This window comes from Leopardus geoffroyi, chromosome D4, assembly GCF_018350155.1.
Source record: "Leopardus geoffroyi isolate Oge1 chromosome D4, O.geoffroyi_Oge1_pat1.0, whole genome shotgun sequence".
In the NCBI taxonomy this organism is placed as follows: Eukaryota; Metazoa; Chordata; class Mammalia; order Carnivora; family Felidae; genus Leopardus; species Leopardus geoffroyi.
The window spans coordinates 44,415,210-44,427,884 of NC_059342.1; the positions used below are offsets into that span (position 1 = coordinate 44,415,210).

The 12,675-nt window shown below is 44.4% G+C and overlaps 1 protein-coding gene across 4 annotated transcripts in view; it reads right to left on the reverse strand.

Annotated features, from left to right (window-relative positions):
• SLC24A2 (solute carrier family 24 member 2) overlaps window positions 1–12,675 on the reverse strand; it is a 244,902-nt gene that overhangs the window by 78,330 nt on the left and 153,897 nt on the right. The window lies entirely within an intron of this gene.

Sequence of the window (12,675 nt, forward strand, 5' to 3'; positions counted from 1 at the left end):
GGTCTAACAACTACGCTCCTCTTCCCATGGGTCTGATGGGAAGTAGCCACCATGAACGCCCCCAGTAGGGGAGAGAGCCCATCGAAATTGGCATATTGTATGATACTACCTTCAAGCATCAAGAGTCGCCTCCTCATTATCTCTCACTAGGGTACACTTCTGAGGTCTAGAAAAGAGTAAGTTTTTCTAGCAAGGAAACTCTGCATGGCATATTGTGTCATACATGGAAAGGAAGGTGATTAACTGGATGAAGTGTTTTTCAGAAATGGCAGAGGAGAATTTCCATCACAAATAATTTTATGGAATGAAACAGACTTACTATGACTGTTAACTCCTGGCAATGATGGTTGTTTTGGCCTAAAGGTCATAGCATTGAAGCAAAGCTGCACTTGCTATTGGTTACTTGGGATTACGTGCTGCTGCCCTGGGAAGTAAGGAGAGAAATCACCACCCCAGAAGGAGCCACGTAGGTTACCACAACTACATTTCTGAGGCTCAGATTCAGCAACCTCATTTAAGGTTTTCAGGAAGTTGTCTGGGACAAACACTGGCTAATGTTCCCCTAGAGACTTATCAATAGTGGGGGCTTGTAAAAAAAAAAAAAAAAGTGTTTCCCAGTGGAGTAACCACTCACATCAGCTTGCAAGAGGAGTGTGTTTGTAAATAAATGAATGAATGAATGAATGAATGAATGAATATATGAATCCACACACAAAGAAGAAATCAACCTGATGTAGACCCAGAAACTTTATGTAAACAACAATCTTGCTTGACTCTTGATGTGTGTGAATGTGTGTATGTGAGTGTGTGTGCGTGTGCATCATATAGTCTCATTCAAACCCCTCGACAACCCAAAGAGGACAGTTTGGTGTGGGTGAGGAAATTCTTTTTAACGAGTGAGGTGAGGAGGACAGATTTGGGGGATCTGATATCATGGGATCAGAGGAAAACAGATCCTGACAGCAGCTTTAGGATTTGTGTTTACAACATGATCAATATCCAGAGGTGAGCGCCCCCACAGCACACAACCCAGACTCAAGAGTCAAAGTGGGAAGGGTCTTGGCTATGATCACAGCAAACTCTCTCCAAACCGAATGCAAATCATCCAGCTTGCTCTCCATTAAGCGAGGCCCTGCTGGTTATTAAACAAGCAGCAGTGTCTTTAGTGTTTCGTTGGCAAGAAAACACGTTTGAATGCTCTCTTATCACAGATGATATTTATATATCGGTACACATTTTGAATGGGCAGTCGGTAAAATCAAAGTACATTTTCAGTGGTTGCTCCCATCCTTTGGTCGCCACATCATCATGCCTGTGACAGCTGCTCACTATCTCTGGAGCTCTGAGTCCTTCCTCTGAAAGGAGTTCTAACTGCATCTTTTGAGCATGTGGTAAGTTAAAGAGAACAAAGATAAAGCTGTAAGATTATGGATGCTTCCATGTCTTTTTCCTTCTTCGTGCTATGTTTAAACTCAAGTGCTATCAAAATCAGATTTTTGGCCACATTCCTTTGTTGCCTTTACTTCAAAGCAAGCCTTCTTGAAAGAGAGAGCATTAGAGAGAGAGACAGAAAGGGAGAAAACGCCTGTCCATACTCAAAATTCTTGATTTCAATAAGACCACTCACATGCCCTTCATGCCCCAAATGAAACTCCTTTATGATGTGTACAGCCCAAAGAGAGATTCAGTTTCAATCATCTTTGCCATTCAAATCCAAGAGTAATGCTTTACTATTCCGCAAATACAGGAGCTATTTGACTTGTCCCTGTGTTTGCTCTGTGAGAGGCATTAACAGTCTGTCTTCCTCTACCCAGGCATTTAAACTACTACCATCTTTTTAAACAGGCTGGGAGATTGGATTTTCTTCTTCTCCAGTGAAGATTTTTCACTCCGGTTGTCTACTCACTTACCAGCTGAGGCTGCATGCAAACATTTTTCTTGGCTAACATAAAGTGATCTGTGACTTAGGATGAAGAGAAAGGTTACGATACTGCCTTTCAGGGATAACTTCCCCACATTTTGAATGAAATAGGCATGAAAATGACTTTCTTCTGGGATCAAATGACCACTTATGAAAACTCATATTGAAGCTCTTTTTAAAAATAGAAGCTAGGGAAATAACAAGTTCTGCTGTTTGGTGAGAAAAAAAGAAAACCCAGCAAGCAAGTGAACGTTTTTAATCTTAGTGTCAGCTTCAAGTTAGCACTAAATGTATATGTTAAAGAATTGGAATGATTTTACAAAATAGATGTATGGCTATGTGTGCAGAAGATGTGTGGCTATAGATGGGAGTCCTGGGTACGTGGAAAACATTCAGGCTCTGACGGCAAACTCCGGAGCTAAGTGACTATGAGCAAGTAATGTCACTCTCTGTAGTTCAGTTTCCTCAGAGATAAAACACACAAAAATTCCAAAGCCACTGTTCAGGGAATTACTGAGATGACTATCAGGTGGGGGGCACAGTGTGCCCAACTAATTCTACTCTCTCGTTTTCCCTCTTCACCATCTGGAAGACCCTTCCCGTCCTACACTTGAGTCACACACACGCACAGGTATGGTAGACACAGACACAGACGCACACACACCCCTAGTGCCCCTTGACACGAGGAGAGACTGCCAGAAAGTTAATTCAGGAGTCAAAGAGCCACATACGTGCCTGCTCATCCCAAAGGAGTCCCCATTCTGGTTGGGCCAACAATACTAGTTTTGGATCTCCAAGCGCACCGGTTCCAATGCCTTGAATTCCTGCCTTCTTCCCTGCCTTCCCCGGGCTCCTCGCCTCCTTTGAGAACCACAAGCTTTCTTTAGGCACACTCTCCTGCTGCCTCTGCCTTCAGGTTCACGCCCTGAGATAACCTTCAGATCCGGCAAGCAGCGATCACCCACGTTGAGTGTTTACTCCAGCCACCACTATGCTCAAGGCTCTATGTGCCCCGGCATGGTTGGCCGGTTTGGTTTATTCACCTGCACTTGTCACAGTGTGATGCTGCCTCCATAAATGTGTACTTCCACTGCTTCAGGGCTGAGGACCTTGTTCCTTCAAGTAAATGATGCGAGTGCTCTAGGAAGTCCCTCTCCATCCCGCAGAGCGCTCCACCTAAGAGCGATGAAAAGATTCCTGAGGACAGGGGTGCTCCCCTCTTACTCCTATTGGTAAGGGGCTCCTCTGGGGTGACCCCAGCTGCCTCCTCCTTCTGCCAAATACTTCAACCAGAACATCCAAAAGCTGCAGTCTGATCTCTGATGGGGGCTCATTTTCCCTTTCTGTTCTTTGTGAAAAGTGTCTTTGCTGTTCTTCTTTATTCTACATGAATTTACAAATCGAGTTGATGAAGTCACATAAAATATCTTCTTGGGATTTCAATCAGGACCGAGTTGCATTGAGGGTTTAACTGAGGGAGAACTGATATCTTCATTAAATATCAACACTGAGATCGTCTGTGTTCTTCGGGTTTTTGCTATAAAGTTCTTAAACATTTCCTTTGGGTTAATTCTTGGTACTCGATGGCTTTGTCGCATTTGTAAGTGGTGTCTTTATTGCTTTTATGTTTATTATCACCAATCTAGAGGAAAGCTCTTGAATCGGGCACATTGCTAAAGGGTTTGACATGAGTGAACTCTTAATAGTTCTACACTGTTATTTAAACATATTTTTACTCTTCCCTCTGGGAATTCTTTTGAACAAAGGGTTCTGCTGTTAATTTTTTTTTTTAAGTTCGAAAACCCATGGGAAAGATGGTGAAAAGACCAGATATTTGCTACTCATTTGTGAGGTTTTACATTGAGATGTCCCAGAATTCAGGTCACTGAAGCAGCTTGTTCACCACCCACTGCCTGAGCCACACTGATAAAGCATAAGACGGACACGGGATGTCGCAGTAACTACTGGAGGGGAGTTGAGGGAGCAAAACTGTCCTTCAGGAAGCCAGCAGAACGGCTCCCAGGACACTCCCCTAACCAGTCTGAATGAAGGTAACATGAATGGAAAGTCACGACAGCAGAGGCAGGCTCTGGTAATGTGAAGTGAATTTGCAAAGGGAAAAATTTCCCTGTCTTTCTTTTTCTTTTTTTTTAAAATTTTTTTAATGTTTATTTATTTTTGAGACAGAGAGGGACAGAGCATGAACGGGGGAGGGGCAGAGAGAGAGGGAGACACAGAATCTGAAGCAGGCTCCAGGCTCTGAGCCATCAGCCCAGAGCCCGACGCGGGGCTCGAACTCCCGGACCGCGAGATCATGACCTGAGCCGAAGTCGGACGCTTAACCGACTGAGCCACCCAGGCGCCCCAAAATTTCCCTGTTTTTCTAAGAGCAAATAAGCTAGGTATGAGCACAGTGTCATTTTCAGACCTCTCCTCATGGGATTCTGAAGATTTTGTTACAAAAAACAGCCTGAGGGGAATTGCATACAAGGCACGGGGCAGCTTTTCTAAACTGCCTCAAGCCCTATAGTTAAATAATCCTTCAGTTCAATGATAGCTCATTAGGCAAGTATTTTTCTGACTTTTGTGTTTCTATCAGGTGCACTTATCTGTTAGATTTTGCTGGTAATAATAAAAGTGTGTTTACCATGAAAAAAATGTAAGTCAAATTTTAAAATTCCACAAGGAAGGAAAAATTACTGGAATTGTGGAAGATAATCCCAGAACCCAGAAAGACTGAATGAGGAACTTCTTTTGTGGTTTCCTTCTCAAATACAATTTAACACAAAAGGACGTGGTAGATGCTATTTTACAGGCATTTGGTTTTGTACAATGGATGGAAGGCTAAAACAATAAGCTTTTTAGAATTCTGTAGTGATGGTAATCACAATGGGTAATTAGGCCCGTGAAATGCAACAAGTAAAGGAACCAAAGGTACAACAAAGGGAAGAAAAGGAAATGAAATGGAAGAACCAAGAGTTTGGAAAGAAAGGCATAAGTGGACAGGAAAACTCACCAAGAAGGCGAGAGGCAGAGAGCAAACATCTCCCGTCACAGCAATACCTCCAGAACCAGAGGGGACTTAGTCACTCAGCCAGCATACAAGGGCCATGCAAGAGGCTGGGGATACAATGGTGGCGAAAGCAGGAATGACTGCTATTCATTCTTGCAGAGACAGCCATCAACTGACTAGGACTTTGCTGGGCACAGTGAGAAAGAGCCCTTTGGCAGGGCACGGGCCAAGACAATTTACAAGGCCAGAGAGATAGAGCTGTCCAGCAGATAAATTATAAAGGCAAGCACTCGTTTAAGGCATTCAACAAGTACTATCGGGGTCCATGTGTGCTGGGCCCTGGAGATACAGCTGTCCATGGCCTGTCCTACCAGATGTATTAGCGAGACAGACAGCAAACAACAAGAAAATACATTCATGGTGACGACTGTCACAGAGAAATAATAGACCAGGTCAAGGAAGATCTAACGCTCTGCTTTATTATCATTGTTTTGATTTTGCTACTTTTCAAAGGCTAATCGAGTAAGGCCTCTCTGATCAGGTGGCATTTGAAGGCTGATTTGAAAAGGAAGGGAGGAGAGAAGCCATTTGGACATCTGGGGGAAGAAAGAATATGTACAAAAGCCTTGAGGCGGGAGTGTGCTTGGAGTTTGTGTGAAGGAGCTGGTGGGCAGCCAGAGAAGTGAGGAAGGAGAGGAGGGAAGGAGAGAAGGGGAGGAGGGGAGAGAAGGGCAGAGAAAGGCATAGAGGGAGGGAGGAGGGAAGACAGGCAGGGCTCAGGTGGCCTTTGGGCCACTGGAAGGACTAGGGCTTTTACCGTGGCTCAGACAGTTTTGAGCAGAGGTTGGGCATCTTTCTGTTATGCTTTAGGGGAACCAGGATTCTTAGATGACAAATTTGGGGTGTGCCTTTTCTGGAGGAGGATGCAGGGCCACTGTTTAAAAGTTGGACTTGTGGGCCAACAGAGAAGGGAAACACATTTGACTTTCACAGGGATCTACATGGAGTCCCATGTTTGGGGAGACAGGAGTGCCCCGTTCCGGTTCCTTCGTAAGTTGGAGTGGCCACCCAGCTCCATTCTGACCTGTGTGGTGTAAGTGGAAGTCTGCTTCTGAGATCACTAAGGTTTTTCTGATGAAAAAAAGACAGCTGCACGGTCTTCTTCCCAGAATACTGGGATGATGAGGGGTGGGGGACTGGAGGAAAGCAGCTGCCTTCCTATGAGGATGAAGATGGGAGAAACATGCTCTGGATGGAAGGATGAAACAACAGAAGGACACTGTGTTCCTCATGGCAGAGGGGAACTCTGTGGCCAGCCTTGGACTGCTTACTATTGGGCTTCTGGTTAAATAAGAGAAATAAAACCCTAAAAAACTATTAACGCCAATCGGAAAAGGCTATTTCTACGGCATGATTCCATCCTTACGACATTCTAGAAAAGGCAAAACTATGGGGACAATAAAAAGATCAATGGTTGCCAGGTGTGTGTGTGTGTGTGTGTGTGTGTGCGCGCGCGCACACACACACACACACACACGGGAAGCATGTACAGGCAAAGCACAGAGGATTGCTAGGGCAAGAAAATACTCTGATAGTATAATGATGGATATATGTCATTACACATTTGCCTAAACCACAGAACGCACAATGCCAAGAGTGAACCCTAAGGTGAGGAGGCTCTTAATGTGTGCGGGTAAGTAGTGTATAGGAGCTCTCTGTACCTTCCTCTCAATTATGTTGTAAACCTAAAACTTCTCTAAAAAAAATAAAGTCTTGAAGAAACCTCTTAAATGAAGCCACAGCAATTAGATTCTATTACATGACACCGAACACAATTTTAACTGGGAAATCATTGCCACCAGCCAATGAGCACTAATTTAACGATTCTGGGGTATTACCGTATTGAATGCTCACCATGAAGCTTTGGTAGTGGAACTATCATTATTCCCTTTTACAGGTGAAGAAACCAAGGCCCTAAAAGGTAGAGCAATACCAATCATAAATGTATTCTGGTGGTGCTATCATAATCCCATTTTAAAAGTGGAGAAACTGAGGCCCAATGAGGTTGAGAAACTTGAGCAAGGTCTCAAAGCCAGAGGTTGAACCAAGATTTGAACCCAGGCAGTCTGATTCTTGAACCACATGCTGACTTTGTTGCTACATAGCCAAACTCTAATGGCATTCCACATGCCTTGTCCCCATGTCAGTGTCTCCAATCTATCACCTAGTCCCTGGGCTCTGCTGGAGTTGCAGAGTTAGCTATGGGATACCTTTTCCTGTGTAGAATAGTAGCCATATCATCTGGACAGGCAGGTCAACAATAATTCAGCAGCTCAGGGATGAGAGCAAGTTGCGCTGAGGGCTCACAAGAGTGGCTGCAGCTCAAGGTACGGGGAAGGTGATGGGAGGGACCAAGGCTAAGACAGGCCTTGCTGCAAAGCCGTCTGTATAGGAAATTCACATCTTCCAAACTGAATGTATGATTGGTCCAGGGATAGGTCAGAGCTCCCACTGTTTATGCTGGTGTCTACACCAGGAGAACAGGGAACACTGAGTTGGATGTGAGATTACACAAGGCAGCAGAGAAACACAAGAAGTATAAACACAGACTTGGAGTCAGGTAGATACAGGTTCCAACTGTGGCTCTGCCATTTACTGCCTGTATCGTTTGGTGAGGCAAGACACAGCCTCTTTACACTACGGTGTCATTCTCTGAATGATGGAGTAGGGCTAGTGCAAGGGTTAAATGAGATGGTTTGTGTAGAGCACTTAACATAGTGCCTGGCTCATAGTAGGCACTCGGCAAATATTAGTTAGTGGTATTATTATTTAGACAAATTGATAGTAGAAGCTATCCAATACGAAAGTGTGACCTCCAGCATCCTTATTTTATATAATGGCTTATTTAGAGAAAATGTTAAAATCAATATGAGACACTGAATTTATTAGAAAGATCAATTCAGACAGCCATACTGTGATCCCAAAGATGGCTAATACTAGCTCTCTAGGGCTTTCTTATAAAAGAAACTCATTCCTTATTCCAACTATTTACACACGCTATGAACAGATACCCTTCTTTCATAAGCAGTGTCCTGTTCGTTTTGTCACCCTGGAAAGGCACTGCTCAGTTTTGTTTTGGACTAAACCTTCATCCAAGGTGGGCTGACTATGGCTTCATCCCTTTCACACAGTGTGGTCTATCCAAAGCACACCAATGAACACATGAACCAATTGATGTTATGTGTCTCTGAAACACTGGATTAGATTAAAGGTGGTTTCAAATTTTTGATGTCTTTCCATTGAGAAACAGAGCCTCCTTCTCCCCTAGAGTCTGGGCCGGCCTTTGTGACTGCTTGATTGGTAGAATGCAGGAGTGACATTTGGGGATCTCCCAGGTTAGTTGATCGGAATCCTTGTAGCTTGTGTCTGGGCCTCTTGGAAGATTTGCTCTTGGAACCCTTCGCCACTGTGTCCAACCATGTGGAAAGGCCCTGAGACAACATGGAGAGTCAGCGGGGTGGTGGTGGTGGGGGGTGCCCAGCTGGACTCAGCTGGACGTAGGCACTTTTAGACCCTCTAACCAGCCCATCTACTATTTCTATATAGTAGAAAGTGACCTCCACTAATACCAAATGGAACTGAAGAATCATCCCTGCTGATCCCTGCCCAAATTCCTGATCCATGAAATCACGAGCAATAATAATATGGTGGTGGTATTTATTTATTTATGAGAGACAGAGAGAAAGAGAGAGAGAGAGAGAGAGGGAACATGCACGATCAGGGGAGGGGCAGAGAGAGAGGGAGAGAGAATCTCAAGCAGGCTCCACTCTGTCAGCATGGAGCCTGAGGCAGGGCTCGAACTCACAAACTACAAGATCATGACCTGAGCTCAAACCAAGAGTCAGAGGCTTAATTGACTGAGCCACTCAGGTGCCTGGTGCTTCTTTAGTTTTTGGGTTTTTTTTAAGTTTATTTATTTTGAGAGAGAGAGAGAGAGAGAGGCAAAGAGAGAGGGAGAGAGGGTGAATTCCAAGCAGTCTCCACACTGTCAGCACAGAGCCTGATGCGGAGCTCTAACTCACAAACTGTAAGATCATGACCTCAGCCCAAATCAAGAGTCAGAGGCTTCATGGCCTGAGCCAACCAGGCGCCCCAATATGGTGGTGCTTTGAAGCCACCTCCATCTTGGGTGCTCTGTTACATATCAATAGACAACTGAAACACAAACACTGCTGGATCTTTTGACTCGGGCTCAGAGGCTGAACCATCCACCAGTGAAGGCGTCTGGCAACAACTCAACCGCTGGATTGTGGAAGACGGAAACACTTGAGGGGCGTGGACAAGACAAAGAGAAATGTCTATCCATAAGCCACTGGTCCTAGATAAGGTTTCCAAAGGAAGTTGAACACTTCCTCTGTGAACACTGGCTGTACGTCTCGCGCTGCCAGCGCCCATGGAGGTGGACGCTGGGAGCAGCAATGAACTGACCTTCATCGTAAGGAAGCCACAGCAGCATTCGTGCCAAAAACCAGTGATGGAACCAGCATGCTCTACATTATTAAAAGGTGACGGTTTGGCACAAGGACGTGTGAATTCGAGTGATTAGATGCAAACTAAAAGAGAGACGACTATTTCTGAGAGCAGTGGGTTAATTTTTTTGGCTGCTCTTGGAATGGAAAATGATCGTGAATTTTGGGGGAAAAATACCAGAGCAATCTGTTTTCTTGGCCGCGTGCTATGGAACAATTTTAAAGCATTGAAGTGCTTTCCATATTTTCTAATCACTCAAGTCCAGAACTGATTATATGGCTCTCAGCGTTCTCACAGACTCATACCGCTAGAGCGCTCCCCGTCTTTCAGGGAGAGGTTTCACCTTGAAAGCAGGCGCTGGATTCAGAAGGCACATCTTGTTACAGCAGGAACAAATACTTTAATTGCACATAGCCCCACAAGGGCCAGGTGTTTCGGAAAATCACTGATGGCCCAACTCTGAGACAAACCCAGATTCACTCTTATCTCACCAAAACAAAGCATTAACTCCCCTACCAAACAGGAAGAATAACAGGCCCCACCAGAATGGAACTCTCCGGAACAAACACCAGAGAAATTTAGATTGTGGAGATCTCTGGGCAAGGACGGACGGACACATATACACACACACACACACACACACACACACACACACACTCACACACACACAGTTGTATACGCATAGAATGTCTCTGGAATGAGCCCTGAGAAATTGGTTGCCATGTAGTTTTCTCTGGAAAGAACTGAGGACTGGAGAAAACTGGGAGGTTGATGGAGGAGGAAGACTTCTTTTTTTAATCATAGCCTTTTGAATATTTTAAGTTAAAAAGAATCACGATGAATTATTTTTCAAAATAATGAAATAGAGTAATTCCAAACCTGTTTATGGTTCTCATGACCCGCCTTTACGTGTATTCACTCCTTTAGTCCTTACAACAACCTTATGAAGTACACATGCTGATTTTACAAATGAGGAAACGGAGGTACAGAGGGGTTAAGTAACTTGTCCAAGGTCACACAGCTGGTAAATGCAGAGCTGGGATCTAGACCCACAGAGTTTGGCTCAGGAGTCTGTCCTCTTAATTACTACACAATACTGCCTTGCAAAAAATAAATATGCTAGTTGCCTGCTCATAATCAAGTTGGGGCAGATAAAATGGTTTTCTGCTCTCATATGGCCCTTCAGGATGATGGGGTGGAAAAGATGGTGGCTCAAAATAACCAAGATATGATCTTAAACCCACGGGGCTTTAGAAGACTTTGAAATTTTGTGAGTATCAGGTCAAAAGCCTGACTTTGGCCACCTTGCTCAATCTTGTGAGCTACTATGTGCCAGTACTCCACTAGAGTTTGGGGGGGAAGCTAGTGAATTAAATAGAGTTCCTGTTCTCCAGAAATTTACTGCATCCTCGGGGAGCTAGGGAGTAAACAAACAGTCACACAAGTTATAATGTGAGCAATAAAGAAAAGTGAAAGGGTGTGTCAAGAGATGAGGAGGCCCTGCTGAAGAATGGGCAGGGAAAGTGGAAGAGAGTGGGAGAAAGAAAAGTATTCTGGGTGGGGGAACAGCCTATGCGGAGACACCAAGGCAGGAAAGAAGCACCTGATTGGAGACAGAAAGGCCCCTGTGGCTAAAGCAAAGGGAGTCAAACTGAGTTCGGAGAAAGAGGCATATCACACACACCATGATAAGCATTTCACAATTGTTCCAAGAGCCGTGGGAAGCCACTGCAGGTTATAAGCAGGAGTGACATAATTTGATTTACTTTGTAAGAGGATTATTTGGGGGCGCTGTGTGAATAATACACAGAGGACGAGGCAATGAGGCAGTGGAAAGCCAGTTAGGAAGTCTCTGCAGGAATCCAGGTAAGTGACGAGGATAGTTTGGAATCAAGAGCTGGCAGAGAGAGTAGATAAATTTGAGATCTACTTGGTGGTATGATATGCTATGAAATTAGAATAATAACGTTGGCCACGAAGTGTAATTATGAAGTGTAAATTCACTGGGGTGAAAATGCTCTGTCAACTGTAAGGTGCTAGACAGAAGCAACTACTACCATAGATGAAGAAACCAAGTACTAGAGAGACTCTAACTTGCCCAACGTCACACAACTGCTTAGTGGCTGGGGGGAAGTTGGCCTGCCATCCCTTCATTCCCTTCTCCGGGGTAGTGGGAGGGATCCAAGAGAAGGAAGAGAAGGCTAGTGACCACGTGGAATTCCCTTGTCTAGTGGGCCTCTGGGTAAAGAGAGTAATGATACTTAGGATGCCCCTCGCTAAAGATTACCTCTAGCCAACAGGACTCAGGATCTATGAAGCAGGGCTCCTTACAGAATATCATAGCAGCTATGCAACACTCTGTGGGAATAAAATGGAGATGTTTCCTAATCAAAATGCTCTGTAGTAAGAGGTGACCCCATGATCCTCACCTATTATTCTGGGTGAGACGTGTGTATTTAGTGAGGGAAGAAAGGGCCTAGGGAGCCATTCTTGAGGTCCCCCGAATTTTTTCCTTCATCCGAATCTCTTATGACCTGCACCCCTAAAATTATTCAGCAAAGCTTTATATTAAGAGATCTGATTTATGTGACATGATTTGACAATCTCATCCCATGTGTCCCAGACGCTATTCTTCCAATGATCCCCATGTAACATGTTAGCCCCCATGTAACATTAGGCCCAATTATAAGGTACGGAGGTGAAGGGAGAACAGACTAGTTTACGTTTGAATCCCTTGTGAGCAGCTTAACTCTGATTTATTTGACACTTAAGACAGCTACATACTGGAAAATTAATTTTTTTAGGATAGTTATGCAAGTTAAGAAACACAATGGATCTGCCTTCATTGTGAACGAGTAAAACTTGAAGAAAACAATACCGGATTCTTTGTGATGGTTCATATGATTACCCTAGGAGATGAACCAGGCCTTTTAGGTCCCCAGTGACTGGTCAAAGGGAGTCAAACTGGTGCTAAGCATTTACCTTCAAGAAGGCTCTTTGGATGGTCACCAACCACCCTCCAACTGCCAAAGAATCAGGACAATATTAACGTTCTACAGTGAACATCATTCCCCAAACTATTCACGACCCTACTAAGCATGGAGTTCTCTTCTCTCTCTATTTGTTATTTAAAAACAATTTGAAAGTTTATTTTTGAGAGAGAGAGAGAGGGTGAGCATGCAGAGGAGGGGCAGAGAGAGAGGGGGACAGA